The following is a 14,939-nucleotide window of genomic DNA, read 5'->3' on the forward strand; positions in this document are numbered from 1 at the left end:
TAATGGTATTTTAAAATCTATTCATTATATGATATTGATATACATTTATTTTATTATATTTATTATAGTGCTGTCAAAAAAATCATTTGAGATGAATCGCATTTCAAAATAAAAGTTTTTATTTACATAACATTTGTGTGTGTACTGTATACATTTATTATGTACTGTATATATAAATACACACATGCAGTACATATTTTAAAAAATTACATATATTTATATTGATATTATTTATATTAAATATAAATATATTTAAAACATAAAAATAACATATTTTTCTTAAATGCATGCATGTATGTGTATTTGTATATACATAATAAATATATACAGTAAACATATATTATGTAAACAAAAGCGGTTATTTTGGATGCAATTCATTTGAGAGCACTATTAATACTGTATATATTCTACTAATATACAATATTAAAATACAAAATGATTTTTTTTTATAATGGCGCTGTATTAAATTGTCATTTCACTATAAAGCTAAAATGTATTATTTTAATTTTTAGAAAATATTCATATTATCAAGTTAGCAGCATATGGTTTTCAGCAGAATAAAATAAGTGTGCTTAAGTCTTTAGTAAGCAAGAGCTAATTAAAAGTGCACATTAACATGTTAATTTTGACAGCCCTTAAAATAAATTAAATCCCCGTTTTATTTGTTAATTTTGTTACCCATGTAGAAGACACAAAAAAAGTGTTCCCTTTTGGTTAGGAAAATGAGAAGAACATGAGATTTTGTGACAGCAGAAAAGTAAATGTAGAAAATTTCAGTGATAGAATAATCCATAAGAATAAAAAGAGAGAGCAAAAAGACAAATAAAGAACAAACGGTAACATACTGGTCATCTTTTAAATTCAGTACAATACATGCTTGCCGATATCTAGTTCTGTTATGTTTTGCAGTAAATTTGAATCAATATATTTTATAATTATCCCAGATATACCGTATGCTCATATTTCCTGTATAATTGATTAGCATTGTTTGGTTCAATAAACATTACAGACATCCTCAGTATGTCTTCTGTACAAACAGATCTTAATAAACATGGAAACTAACAAAATCACTCCAGGCACATTTTTGGTCAATTTTACAGCTCTTCATGACCCTGAATGTGCATTCTCAGACAGAAAGCCCACTGGGGAATCAGTCTGTGCTGGTTAGAGTCCAGAATACAGGCCATATACACTCAGACACAAACCAGAAGAAGCCTGTTAGTAATGAGGAAAAGATATGAATTCTTTGGGCAAACTGATTCTACACTGAAAAAAAAGAAAATTGAGGAAAGCAAAAAACACACGGCTTACTATCAGTTTTTTTTTTTTTTTTTTTTGGATGGATGTGGGAGATGAGATCTGGGTATTGAGTCCATTAAAACGAGTATCTGCAGATTTTTCCTGTTAATTAAGGAATATCACACAAAATGAGGAGAAGCACACTTGAGAGGTAACTCACCCTTTAGAGTTTCCCTGTCTTCATTAAGCTTTGATTACAGTTTACGGCTGTTATTCAGGTCTAGAGTACAGTTAAGATGACTGACCATTGTAGCCAGTCATCCCTGAATTTTCATGTACAACAAAAGCTGTTATGAATAATACTGTGAATAAATAGTTGATTTACCACAGGGAGTTCCAGTTCTGCTACTGTAGATTTAAACTCCAATCCTAATTGAACACAACTAAACCAGCTTATAAAGGATTTGTTGTCAGGATCAGTTGAAACTTCCAGGCAAGTGTGTTTTGGCTGGTTGGAACAAGTGATGTATAAATACACACAAATGCATGTATATATTTTAGAAAAAATATGTAATGTTTATATATTGAATATATTTATATATAATATAAATTGTATTAATATAAATGTAGATGTAAATATATGTAAATATATTTCGAAATATATACTGTATGTGTGTATATTTATATATACATAATAAATATGCATATAACACATACAGTACAGACCAAAAGTTTGGACACACCTTCTCATTCAAAGAGTTTTCTTTATTTTCAAGACTATGAAAATTGTAGATTCACAATGACGGCATCAAAACTATGAATTAACACATGTGGAATTATATATGGAATTATATACATAACAAAAAAGGGTGAAACAACTGAAAATATGTCCTATTGTAGGTTCTTCAAAGTAGCTACCTTTTGCTTTGATTACTGCTTTGCACACTCTTGGCATTCTCTTGATGAGCTTCAAGAGGTAGTCACCTGAAATGGTCTTCCAACAGTCTTGAAGGAGTTCCCCGAGAGATGCTTAGCACTTGTTGGCCCTTTTGCCTTCAGTCTGCGGTCCAGCTCACCCCTAAACTATCTGGATTCGATTCAGGTCCGGTGACTGTGGAGGCCAGGTCATCTGGCGCAGCACCCCATCACTCTCCTTCTTGGTCAAATAGCCCTTGATGCCTTCAGTGTGACTCTACAATTTTCATAGTCATGAAAATAAAGAAAACTCTTTGAATGAGAAGATGTGTCCAAACTTTTGGTCTGTACTGTACATATATTATGCACAAAAAAACGTAAGTGATTAATCATGATTAATCCTTTGACAAGACTAGTTGGAACCAAAATATGCGGGATGTTTGCCTTCTTAGAGCATGACTGGTCTCCTCTGATCTACTGTAAATAAAAAAGGACAGTGGAAAGAGGCTGACCATGAGACTCAAGATTTTGCATAGACCCTTTTGGACATTTCATGCACACTGCCCAGAAACAAGATGGTTTTAGATTTCAGATACTGAGCGTTAGGCCTACTGTGTTTTCATTTCCTCCGATGATACACATCTCATCCTAATTTTGTTTACTGTCAGCCCATTTTTACTTGTGAAGTTTGTAAAATCCAAACAAGAGTTAAGTTTGAAACAATATTTCTTTGGAGTACTTCCCAAATCTATGCCAGCAGAGTTTAGGTGTAGCAAGTGTAGCAAAGTATTGCTTATATTGTCAAGCGCAAGTCATGCATTTGTAAAAAATAATACTAAAACTAAAAAATAAAAAACAAAATAAATAAGTTGTCTATTAGCCTGCATTTTCCATTTTATTTATTTTATATCATTTTCACTTTGTGACTTATTTATGCATGGTCTATCAAAACATCTGCATGAAACAAATCATGTAAGGTGAGGGATAAGTTGTCTATAAGATATTTCATATATAGGTTATAATTAAAATAAAGCACTAGACTCAGAGTCATTCATTACCATCCACGATGACAGACTTTACCACGCCATGTCGACACACCACTTAACTTTGCAGTTCGGATGTTTCTTGAGGTAATACGATATTTCCAACTCCACTTGCTGGTTGCTTGTTTCACTCCACTTGTCTGTGTTTGCATGTTCAAGGCAGGCTTTGAGTGAAAACATAATTAGCACACTCCAGGGTGTAAAATAATCCTTGAAACTTTTTTTAACCTTTTTTTTTTCCGCGGTAAGTCGCGTAATTGAGATTTTCTCATCACAACAATGGCGTTCCTGAATGAATTTTGAAAGAATCGGCTAAGGGCATTTCTTTAAGACCATCCACAATAAAATACATCAGTACAAGCAGCATACATTTAAATAAGCTAATTAATTCATTAATAAAATTAACAATAAAAATGTAACATTTAAAATAAAATAAAATAAAAACTTTATGGGGATAATCAATACAAATTGCCGAATATTTCAAGAGTTTTTTGTTTTGTTTTTTAATGGCACAAAACATGTTTTTTTTTTTTTTTATCAATAATAAGTTATTATAATAAATGTCTCCAAAGAGATTTCTGCTAGCTTATTTTTTAGATTGGTACCCATTCTAAATGCTCGTATCAGCACATGAAGGTTCTAAGCTCAATGAGTTTGTTTCATGTATATATTTTAGACCAGTCCTTAAACTATTTCAATTTAACAATTAAAAATATCAGACTATTTGCTTTATTATAACATTCCCAGAGTGTGAGATTTGTTCAAGGGTTATTCTCAAAGACGTAACATAGGATTAAATTGAGAAAGAATGGAATTGTGTCAATTCAAAAAAGCACTGGTTTAGATGCACTGTGACTTGCTCTCCCTTGTGAGATGTGCGTTAGTCTACTGCGATGCATGAGCCATTGTGAGCATGGCAAACGTTATACCAAAACAAACAGCATTCAGGTTACAGGCCAATCGATCTCCAGTCATTAGCCATGTGCGTGTGGCGCCAGTGGATGACCAGCAGAGCTTAGGGGTAACCCAACCTGCCCCTAATGAGACAGCACCCCAGCAAGCCACAGATAATTGATTCTGGTCAAAAAGGCTTTGTGTCACAGGAAACGGGACAAAATCTGGAGGCCAAGATGGACGCAAAGATTTAGAGCAAACTGATAAGAGCTCAGGACAGGACATAATCTATTATTCATCCCGCTGTGCTGACATTCCTGGAATATGTGGCACAAAAAGGCTTTTTTTCTATCTAAAATTACTGGAGAGAAACATTTTATGCACTGTGAAGTTAGGTGAATCACTCTTCTCGGTAACAAAGGTAGCACTTGAATTATGTTCATTGTGACATACATCATTCATAAAGAAACTTGGCTAGTGCAGACTAAATATATTCCCATTAGCACTCTACCATACCCATAACTCTCAGCTTGTCTTTGCCTGACTATGTTGAGCACAGAGACACACTGTCTACTAATAAACCCCGAATGGCAATGAGGAGGCGCATAGAACAAACTGTCATGCCAAACTGGAAATCATAAAGTATTCTATTAATACAAGTTGTGTCTTGTCCTCACCTAGCCTAATTTATTCCATTTTCTACATGGAGTTAGTGAGTCCTCCTTCACATTAGGGCAGTTCATTTACAGTAGGAGTCTAGTGAGGACTGGTACATTACCATGGGGCAGAAGCCGGAACTCTAATAGACGGGAAGAGTACTGGAGGGCAGTTCCCGCTTGTGGAATACTGATGATTAAGTCTGTCCTGGGTCCTAAGAGGAGAGTAAGTGCTGAACCGCCTGCCTGAGCTGGAACACGCTTGTGCAAGCAGGCAGCGCAGAAGACTCAATGAGATAATGATGTACCTGTCCTCCACTATAACTCTAATCATGTCTCACCTCCAGATCAGGCCTTTATAAGGTCACAACTAATTCACTGCAAGGAATTAAATAGCCTTTATTGTTTTAATGAAGGGCGCTTTTTTTAAGAAGAAAGAAGAGGAAGATAAAAGGAGGATGGAAAGAAGTGTGCAATAGGTGGAGCACAATTATCTACCACAATCTTTTTTTCTTTATTTTTCATCTAAGCTAGCATGTTTAACTATATAGGGGTCAATGACAAAGAAGAGTCTGCACGATAAAGACATATTTTTAAAAGCATAAAAAGTATATATTTGTATCAATAGTTTTATTGTGGTTTTGGAATTTTTTTTATTAACTAAAAATGTCACTTGGGGGAACTATGAAGTAAAAGGCAATAAAATATTTTCCATACACTTTGAATAAATGTAAAGTGTACACATTTGAAATCTGTAAAATATTGTTAAAAATATTAAATAATAAGTAAATAAAAATGAGTATAAATTCTATTTTCTTGATGATTTGAATAAACAGGGGTGTTCACAACATTATATCTATACCTATATATATATATATATATATATATATATATATATATATATATATATATATATATATATATATATCGATATGTATAATTATTTTTCTGGAGACACATCACATGACAACCTGATATTTCTCACATCTGATACTTTAAGTCACAGTCACGTGGTTTTCTTGGAATGAAAAAATTATAATAATAATAATAATTAAGTTGGCTTGAGAGAGCCAACTTACTGATATTGTATTTAAACTTCTTATTATTATTCTTCTGAGACTAAAACTTTTGACTGCTACTCCTCCTAGAGCTTTAACTCTACAAACTCCAAACTCAGCCCAGCTCTTCAGACTGATCTGAAGTTAGTAGCTATATCATTTTAGACTGATCGGACTTAGACTTTTCATAAAACTGAAGATTAAAAATCATAAAAACTCCCATAGACTTACATTGAAAAGCCTCTGCTCAACTGAACATTCCGTCAAACTCCAACTGTCAAAAATTCAAATCTAAACACACTGAAGCCCATTAAACTCATAGTCTATGTACTATGTACATATTGTATGTACTATTACTAACCCATTCAAACTCATCTATCATATCATATATATTCATCTATCTATCTATCTATCTATCTATCTATCTATCTATCTATCTATAATCAAACTCTATCTATCTATCTATCTAACTGTTTCTATCTATCTATAATCAAACTCATCTATCTATCTATAATCAAACTCATCTATCTATCTATCTATCTATCTATCTATCTATCTATCTATAATCAAACTCATCTATCTAAAATCAAACTCATCTATCTATCTATCTATATTCAAACTCATCTATCTATTTATATTAAAACTAATCTATCTATCTATCTATCTATCTATCTATCTATCTATCTATCTATCTATCTATCTATCTATCTATCAAACTTCTCTATCTATATTAAAACTAATCTATCTATCTATCTATCTATCTATCTATCATCAAACTCATCTATCTATCTATCTATCTATCTATCTATCTATCTATCTATCTATCTATCTATCTATCAAACTCTATCTATCTATCTATCTATCTATCTATCTATCTATCTATCTATCTATATTCAAACTCATCTATCTATCTATCTATCTATCTATCTATCTATCTATCTATCTATCTATCTATCTATATTCAAACTCATCTATCTATCTATCTATATTCAAACTCATCTATCTATCTATCTATCTATCTATCTATCTATCTATTCAAACTTATCTATCTATCTATCCTAACAACATGCTAGTCATGCTAAAAATCATGCTAGCAACATGCTAGTCGCATGCTAATCATGCTAAAATCATGCTAGCAACATGCTAGTCATGCTAAAAATCATGCTAGCAACATGCTAGTCGCATGCTAATCATGCTAAAATCATGCTAGCAACATGCTAATCATGCTAACAACATGCTAGTCGCATGCTAATCATGCTAAAATCATGCTAGCAACATGCTAATCATGCTAAAATCATGCTAGCAACATGCTAATCATGCTAAAATCATGCTAGCAACATGCTAATCATGCTAAAATCATGCTAGCAATATGCTAGTCGCATGCTAATCATGCTAAAATCATGCTAGCAATGTGCTAGTCATGCTAAAAATCATGCTAGCAACATGCTAGTCGCATGCTAATCATGCTAAAATCATGCTAGCAACATGCTAATCATGCTAAAATCATGCTAGCAACATGCTAATCATGCTAAAATCATGCTAGCAACATGCTAGTCGCATGCTAATCATGCTAAAATCATGCTAGCAACATGCTAATAATGCTAAAATCATGCTAGCAACATGCTAGTCGCATGCTAATCATGCTAAAATCATGCTAGCAACATGCTAATCATGCTAAAATCATGCTAGCAACATGCTAATCATGCTAAAATCATGCTAGCAACATGCTAGTCGCATGCTAATCATGCTAAAATCATGCTAGCAACATGCTAGTCATGCTAAAAATCATGCTAGCAACATGCTAGTCGCATGTTAATCATGCTAAAATCATGCTAGCAACATGCTAATCATGCTAAAATCATGCTAGCAACATGCTAATCATGCTAAAATCATGCTAGCAACATGTTAGTCGCATGCTAATCATGCTAAAATCATGCTAGCAACATGCTAATCATGCTAAAATCATGCTAGCAAAATGCTAGTCGCCTGCTAATCATGCTAAAATCATGCAAGCAACATGCTAATCATGCTAAAATCATGCTAGCAACATGCTAGTCGCATGCTAATCATGCTAAAATCATGCTCGCAACATGCTAATCATGCTAAAATCATGCTAGCAACATGCTAATCATGCTAAAATCATGCTAGCAACATGCTAGTCGCATGCTAATCATGCTAAAATCATGCTAGCAACATGCTAATCATGCTAAAATAATGCTAGCAACATGCTAGTCGCATGCTAATCATGTTAAAATCATGTTAGCAACATGCTAGTCGCATGCTAGAAACATGCTAATCATGTTAACATCATGCTAGCGACATGCTAGTAACTTGCTAATCATGCTAGCGACATGCTAGTAACTTGCTAATCATGCTAACGACATGGCTAGTCACTTGCTAATTATGCTAGCGACATGCTAGATACCTTGCTAATCATGCTAAGTACATGCTTGTCACATGATAGTCACTTGCTTGTAATGCTAACAATATGTTAATCACTGTCATTTTTATACTTCTTAAACTTAAATCTTTTTAAACTTTTTAAACTTTTCACATTTTCAAACTATCTATCTACCTATATATCTATCTAACTATCTATCTATCTTCTGACTGTCTATCTATCTATCTATCTATCTATCTATCTATCTATCTATCTATCTATCTATCTCTCTATCTATCTATATATCTATCTAGCTATCTATCTATCTTCTGACTGTGTCTATCTATCTATCTATCTATCTATCTGTCTATCTGTCTATCTATCTATATATCTCAGACTGAAAACCATCAAACTTAAAACTTTTTAAACTTAAACTTTTCAATCTTTTCAAACTTTTCAAACTTTTCAAACTTTTTCAGACTTTCTGGTCAGGCTTTCTCAAGCCAACTTAAAGTTTGTCTTGACGAACTTTTTTATCTAGTTAACAATAATGTAGGTCTTTTAGGTCAACAGTGTAGAGATTTTAATTCAGAACTGTAAAAAAAAAAGCCTTTACTGAAGAGGTGTTCATTTAGTTTTATTATACAAATTGCGTTTTAATGTACATTTTAATAAATGAATTGATCAGACAATAATGAGCATCACATCATTGACCCTTCCCCCTTTTACAACTGAAACATTAGGCAAACAAGCATTAGGCCTAAGATATTGCACTGGTGGGAATGAATGTCAATTTTTAATGAATGTGAAAGCCAGTCAGAGTACAGAAGTAGGGTAACACTGCCCAATACGATCTGAAATTATAGCCTTTCCACCGTGCAAATTAATGAAGTCGACAAACACTGGCCAAATGCATGCGACCGGGCTTTAACGAACATCTGTGATGGTACGGGGATCTGAGGGGAATTCCTCATAAAGGGGCCATGCAGCTAAATTTATGTTTCTCCTATTACCAGACCTTTAAATAATAGAGTAAAATAAATAGCATCCATTAAACTGATCGCATTGTGCTAACTCAAATTGTGTTTATTATGCTAATGGTACATGAAATTAAGAAAAAGACCTTGATGTCAGGAGAGTTAATTAATGGACTTTCTGAGAAAGCACAGAGATGTAATTCTTTTCGGGGTAAGCGAGTCTCATTTCTCAGTTCCATGGGTCCGAGCACTGCTGATTGCATGAGTTATTCTTGCAGATGTGCCTCTCACAGCGAATTCCCTTCATTAGAAATGAACACCTCATTATATAAAGCAGCTAATTAAACATAATATAGCCCTGCAATGACTCATTAATACACGGCTCCTGTCCAGAAACGCTATGACTTTAGCATTTCAATGCATCTCTATATTTATGCAAACAATGTTAATAAGAACACTAATAGGGAGCTCAACGCATTTTTTGCAATTCGTTTTATTGTTTTTTAATCCACCTGCTATTTTTCTTCACCAGGTGCACCTGTTATGGTTTCAGTCCGCATTCAGTGAATTTGTGCAGCCTTGGTTGTTAATGCACTACACATCTGTTCTTCAAAGGACTCATAATCAAGTTCACTACAAATCATAGTTAGGATATTGTAATTATATAGGACAAAACTAAAAAGATTGGAAAACCATCCAGGCCACTGTACTGAATCTCAATCACACAAGTTCCAACTTTCCCCCTCCTATGCAAACACACACTTTATACCATCACTAAGCTCCATAATTCATTGCTAATTAGAAACGCTCCAGAATACACACATGCTCCAAGAGAAAGGGAAGTCATCAATAGATCACTCTAAGTGTAACACTTTATTCCAGTAACTGTGTGTTTGAGGGAACAAAGACAGACAGTCTTTACGCCACTAGTTGGCGACAAGGGACTGTCCTTATGAGTGAGTCATTGAATCATTCATTCAACCAAACATTTCAAATGCATTGATTCATTGTAAATGATGTGTTGCTCATATATACTAGACAATTTAACATCTTTTGATCATCATTTGGGACTGTTTTAAATGCAGAGCAAAAATAGCATTGCAATATTGTGACAACATTTACACAATATTAACTTTATATATGTTTATATAAAATCTATATCATGCTTGTCTGAATTTGTCTTAGTCTGGCAGACAGTTTTGTGTGTGTGTGTGTGTGTGTGTGTGTGTGAAGGAATGGTTTGCCCCTAAAAATATAATTTTGACATCATGTACTGACCCTAAGATCTTTTCATGACATTCATCAGACTTTAATTCATCTTTGAAACATAAATGAACATATATGAATGAAATCTAGACTCCTGTCCTGACAATGAAAGCTTAAGTAGTTGTAATGAGTTTCTGTTGACCATATTTGATGTCTTCTATGCATGTTCATTGATTAATTATAGATTAATTCAAGACTAAATTAAATTAAATTAATTTTTTTTCATCATATAAAGTGATCCAAAATACTTAAACTGTTTGATTAAATATCTTCATTTTTGTTTCTAAGATGTACAAGTCTTATGATTTTGGAATGACACAAGGGTGAGCAATAGATGCATTAATATATATATATATATATATATATATATATATATATATATATATATATATATATATATAAAACCAATTAAAAACAAATAGAAAAAAAATATTTCAATAGGACAAAATACACTTGTATGAAGTCTTAATATCTTATGCAATGTTGCTTCTCAAGTAAATTTAGATTTTAGGCATTTATTATATATTTTAACCATGAAACAAAAATTAAAATGATTTAGATGATGCTTCACACCCAAGGCAACTGATACTTCATTTATAGCAGTATAGTCTCCATGGAGAAACTTTTTCTCCTCTCACTAACTCTTGCCGACACCAACCGATGTAAGAGATATTACTATGAAAACACAAGTGTAATTCTATGTTTGTACTGCTGTGGTTTAACATGCATATATACTTAACCTATGATTCATAGCTTTCATTACTCCTGGCACAATGCTAATTTAAAAATATAGCTGGTTCATATCAGCCAACAATATACATGCCACATAATTAAAAGGGTTCAACACACCTTGTTCCAACAACACTCACTTCCCAGGCTCTGTTTCATGAGAAAACATTTATTGTCCATTCTGTGAATCCACAGGAGACGGTTCAAAAAAGGCCTCTTGGTGGAGGTTCAACTCTGTCTGCTTCTGTGTAACACAAAACCTTCCTGAAAGTCTGGAGATCTGACAGTGGCTTGACGTTGAGCTGTGTTAATTACTGTAATGGCACACATTCTCATTAAGACATTTGTTTACGTGTCCCGGGGCCTCGTGGAGTCCAAGTGGCGCTCTTGCTCACTCGTATGCCACCGTGTCGTTTTGTTCATCATGATGACGATGGCCTCGTTAGTGTAGACAGCTGTTCCTCCCAGCCAAAGACAAGGCCGTGGCAGCTAGGGCAGGCTCCATTGGGTCAGGACAAGCAGTGGCACAACTCGGGAAAGGGGAGGACATGCAAGCCTGTGCCCCCACTGCGTCAGAAATGCAGCGTGCCACTAGGCGGGCTAATGTTAATGAGTTATCTGAGGAAGAGGAATAGGAAGAGGGTGCCCTAGGACATTCGCACAACCCCCACCCTTTTCCCAAGATACCCACTTACTAAGTCCATGTGGTGGGCTCCCACAGACCTTTCCTAAAGCAAACATGCATGCTCCCAGAATTGAAGATTGATGCCAGAAGCATCAGCAGTGGAATTTGTATCTCACACGCAAATATGCACATACACTGCCTTCAGGCATAGCCTGAAATATTGTATTTATGAGATCCAAGCACATGTATGACCAAGTTAAGTTTGCGTTCTTAAAAATAAAGGTTCCAAACAGTGGTTTCTGGAGTAATGCCACCAAACCATTTTGGGTTCCCCAAATAACCCCAAAAAATTTGCTTTCTTGGAATGAAGAGCACTTTAATAATCCAAAGTACCTTTTTTCACCATATACATTTGTGATAGACAGGTCCCCTGAATGGTGAAGATTCATTATTGAATAATAAAAATACAAATAATAATAAATAAATAAAAATGTTTTTAGGGGTGTGTATTTGGAGTCCTAGATGATAACTATAATGACTTTGAACGAGGCATGTTAATGTTAAACATGCTGACAAAGAAGTCTTGTTAATGATGCAAAGTGTATATATATATATATATATATATATATATATATATATATATATATATATATATATATTAATAATATCAAGATGCATTTAAAATCATTGTTCACCCAACAATGAAAATGGACTAAACATGTTCTTGCCCTCAAGCAATTCAAGCTGTAGGTTTGGTTCTCCATCTGAACAGACTTCTAGAAATGTATTATCACATCACTTGCTCACCAATGGATCACCTGCACTGAATGGGTGCCGTCAGAATAAGAGTCCAAACAGCTGATACTGTAAAAACATCACATGTGCAATCCACTCAACAATTCCTTAATTAATTCACCTATTCACCTATTCAATAAATAAAAAATTAAAGCATGCACAAAAAAGCAATATAGAAATAACTATATCAATATATGTAGCATATGAAAAATGTAAATAAAATATAGATAATTAAAATGATAGAAAACTACACTTTTTTAATAATAACAATACAAATTAATCAACAACGAATGCTCATCTCGGAAGAAGCAGCTTCCCAGGTGCACTTAAAGGCAGCAATATATTCTGGCAGAACATGCTCTTGATTAGCTCATCAGAGAAGCATTCAATGTCTACTCATTAACCTTTGCATTAACCTTAGGTGAGAACATGCGTAGGTTTATCCTCTACTCCACTGCAGACAGCAAAGGCAGGGGATATTAGAAAGGAGCTCTATGTTCCCTCGCCAAAATCCCACCAAATCTGGGAAGAACTCTCTTTCACTCACTTCCGTCTGCTGCTCTGAATGCCAATCAGCACGTACCAACCTCCATTTTTAGAAGCTGGTATAGTAATCAAACCAGATGACGCCATATTTCTGCTCTCTCTGTCTCTCTCTCTCTCTCTCCGGAAAAACAGTAATGAGGAAAAGCAACACCCCTCCCACAACCTTTGGATTTCACACACTTTCGAACTGTGAAGTGTAGGTTCAATGAGGAATTTGTTTTTAAAAAAAATGTTAATGAAACACTATCAGTTGATTGTATTTAAATTGGTAAAATTTGTCTGTGTCTATAAAAATGTAGCAAAGGCAAAATACTTTTTTTTTTTTTAAGTCTAGTTATTTAATGTGAGTGTGCTAAACTATAAAGCTTTAATTTCACTATCATCTCTAGGATCTAGCTGAAACGGGTATCCTTTGTTGGGCACCCTTCTGTCGCTGCCACAGAAAGCCTTTGAAAAACAAATTCCAGGGAGTAAAAGAGGAAATAGATTAATTTGTCATTAAGGCATAGCCTAATTGCAGTCAATTCGGAGCAAACTTAAATTCAATTTATGCTCATTAAAATGAATATGCGGTGCGTTTCTCCCCATCATTGCTTTGAGCTCGCAGATGTGAATAAGGGAATAACTTCATCCTTATTAAATAGAGGGGAGTTTATTTGGCCCTATTGTAGCCGAGCCACTTTGATTTTTGGCACAGATCGGAGAGAAGAGCAGCTGGAGGAGAAATCAAGTTGAATCCATGCCTCGGAAAAATGACGGAAACGTGAGCGTAATAATATTTAATAATTAAATCCGCACAAACAATGTCAGGCGAATAAAGCAATCTGCAAAAAAACACGCAAATGTTATTTGCATAATTGACACTGGTCCCCCCTCACCATACCGTCATCCCCATGCAGCACACCCCCTCCCCCCATAAATGAATAATGAAGATAATAAAAGATGTTGCTAAAATTGGGCACAATAACAGCAAAATTTCATCAAGGCCCCCGCGCTCTGATTAATCTGCTCTTGCAAATCAGCACAGTGAGGAGAGAGAGGGCGGGAAGCGCGTGATTAACAACGCCGGGGACCGTTGCGCTGGGCACGCTGCCCTGCGCGCAAGCCGCCCCTCCGCGCGCAGCTGCTGCGCTCGCGCTGTCTGGCGGTGCCGCCGCCCGGAGGAACGCGACCAACTTTCCGCTGCCTTAATTTGTAATGTTGTTAACCCCTCGCGTACCGGTCCGTGGTTTAAAGCCTCATTAGGCCCTTTCCCGTTTCGTATTCCACCTCGAGCGCACCTCTCGCTTAAATTAGCCGCGGTGTAGCCTACCTTGGAAACAAATGAGGAAGCCCAAGGCCTATCTCTCTCTCTCTCTCTCTCTCTCTCTCTCTCTCTCTCTCTCTCTCTCTCTCTCTCTCTCTCTCTCTGTTTATGTGGGGGTTTGCAGTTGATATTGTTCCCCTACTCGAGTCTGGTTCTTTAAATGATTCAGTGCGTGATGAAATGGAAACTAATTTAGGTTATTGGAAACTGGATTACAATTCGTATGATGTTTTGTTGGCATTAAAGATTATGTTATTACCGCACTCTCATTGATTTAAAAGTGCTTACACAGGCTGCTGTGTCCTTCAAATCATGGAGGGTGTATGAAACGCTGTTTGAGCGTAATAGAGCATAGGTGTATCCCTGCCATTTAATTTGATGAGTAAACACAGCATGAAGCCATAGGCTACACAGACCTCCTGTGTGAATGCTAAAGGAAATATGACTCGACAAGTGTTTCTCTCCCTCCCCTCTCTCTTGGTCAAGAGCTGACTCTACTGCCGTCATTTA

This window comes from Carassius gibelio, chromosome B6 (genome assembly GCF_023724105.1).
Source record: "Carassius gibelio isolate Cgi1373 ecotype wild population from Czech Republic chromosome B6, carGib1.2-hapl.c, whole genome shotgun sequence".
NCBI classification, from domain to species: domain Eukaryota; kingdom Metazoa; phylum Chordata; class Actinopteri; order Cypriniformes; family Cyprinidae; genus Carassius; species Carassius gibelio.